This window comes from Mandrillus leucophaeus, unplaced genomic scaffold, assembly GCF_000951045.1.
Source record: "Mandrillus leucophaeus isolate KB7577 unplaced genomic scaffold, Mleu.le_1.0 Scaffold323, whole genome shotgun sequence".
NCBI lineage: Eukaryota > Metazoa > Chordata > Mammalia > Primates > Cercopithecidae > Mandrillus > Mandrillus leucophaeus.
Window position 1 is genome coordinate 1,345,290 of NW_012103399.1, and position 2,269 is coordinate 1,347,558.

The 2,269-nt window shown below is 46.9% G+C and overlaps 1 pseudogene; it reads left to right on the top strand.

Annotated features, from left to right (window-relative positions):
- The first annotated feature begins 833 nt into the window (after positions 1–833).
- On the top strand, positions 834–2,008 carry LOC105545274 (annotated as a pseudogene).
- Positions 2,009–2,269: the final 261 nt, after the last annotated feature.

Consider the following 2,269-nt stretch of genomic DNA (forward strand, 5'->3'; position numbering starts at 1 on the left):
GCTGAGGCAGGAGCCCAGGAGTTGGAGGCTGCAGTGAGCTGTGATCACACCACTGCACTGTAGCCTGGGCAACAAAGTGAGACCCTCTCTCTCTAAAAAGAAAAAGAAAAGAGAACGATGCTCTAAAATTGACTGTGGTGAAGCATGGACAACTTCGTTTATACACTAAAAGCCAATGGCTGGCCACAGTGGCTCATATCTGTAATCCCAGCACTTTGGGAGGCTGAGGTGAAATGATCACTTGAGTCCAAGAGTTCGAGACCAGTCTGGACAACAAAGGGAGACCTCATCACTACAAACAAATTCTAAAAGTTAGCAGACATGGTGGTCCAGTTACTCGGAGGCAAGATGGGAGAATCGCTTGAACTCAGGAGGCAGAGGTTGCAGTGAGCCGAGATTGCACCACTGCACTCCAGCCTGGGTGATAGAGTGAGACTCTGTCTCTAAAGAAAGAAAAAAGCCATTGAATTGTACGCTTTTAATGGATGAGTTGTATGGTATGGGAATTACACCTCAATAAAACTGTTATAAGAAATTCACGCCGGGCACGGTGGCTCATGCCTGTAATCTCAACACTTTGGGAGGCCAAGGCGGGCAGATCATGAGGTCAGGAGATCGAGACCACGGTGAAACCCCGTCTCTACTAAAAATACCTTGGTGACAGGGGCCTGTAGTCCCAGCTGCTTGGGAGGCTGAGGCAGGAGAATGGCGTGAACCCGGGAGGTGGTGCTTGCAAGTGAGCGGAGATGGAGCCACTGCACTCCAGCCTGGGCGACTGAGCAAGACCCCGTCTCAAAAAAAAAAAAAAAAAGAAAAAAGAAAAAAAGAAATTCATGAGGGCACAGAAACGAAACAGTGAGTTTTTGGCCAATGTCAGCACCATCACCTCAGATTTTTCCACCACATCGTCTGCTACGTACTTGACTAGCCTGGACTCCAGTTGACTGAGCCCTGAGATGCTGTCCCTGGCAGAGAGCAACGGGGACCAGGCAGACGCTGAGAGAACCGAACTCATCAGCGAAGGGCGGCCTGTGGAAACCGACAGTGAGAGCGAGTTTCCCGTTTTCCCCACAGCTTTGACTTCAGAGAGGCTTTTCTGAGGAAAACTGCAAAAAGTGACTAAGAGCAGCCGGAGAAATTCTGAAGGAAGTGAAGTGAGTTGCACAGAGGGAAGTTTAACACCAAGTTTAGATAGCTGGAGACAGCTCTTCAGTTCCCATAAACTCATCGAATGTGATACTCTCTCCAGGAAAAAATCAGCTAGGTGCAGGTCAGACAGTGGAAGTCTAGGAGATGCCAAGAGCGAGAAAGAAACACCTTCATTAACTAAAGCGTTTGATGTTATGAAAAAAAGGAAAGCCAAGTGGGAGTTTACTGACACCCACCAGAGGCGAATCCGAAAACAGGAACCTACATGGAGAACGAAAATAGCAGATCGGTTAAAACTGGGACCCAGAGCCCCTGCGGATGACACGTTTGGAGTAGGGAATCACAAAGCGAATGCTGAGACTGCTAAAAGGAAAACCATCCCACGCAGACGTACTCTAGGAGGGCACAGAGATGCTACTGAAATCAGCGTTTTGAATTTTTGGAAAGTGCATGAGCAGAGCGGGCAGAATCGGAACTTTCAGCTGTGAACCGGTTAAAACCAAAATGCTCAGCCCAGGACCTTTCCCTCTCAGACTGGCTGGCCGGGAAACGCCTACGCACTAGTACCTCTGACCTTAGCAGAGGAGAAAGTGGAGCTCCCCAGACGGAGAACCCAAGCACCTGAGAAACAGCCACGACCGACACACCTTTGGCCTTTCAGTGCGACACAGGCGGTTCTTCCAGTACCTTGGCTTCAACAAACAGGCCCCTTCTTTCCATACCACTGCAGTCACCTGACCAAGTGAATGGAGAAAGCTTCCAGAACGTGAGCAAAAATGCTAATTCCATAGCGAATGCCCAACCTCGTAAACTGTCTGAAACCCCAGGCAATAAATCACAATTTCATCCCTGTCTTTAAACTGGGGGTATGTCCACTCTAGCAAGTAAAAAGCTACTGCTACACGTTCCAGGAACTGTCAATATTTTCTTGTACCAGAATTGTTACTGTGCAGCCTTCATTTGGGCTGGTTTCATCATTTTGCACTGTGAAATAGCTTTACAGTGGATTACTACGGCCAGAAGAACATATATATATGTATTATATATACATATGTTATACATATTATATATGTATATATGTATTTAAAATATATCATATTTTATATATACATACATACAT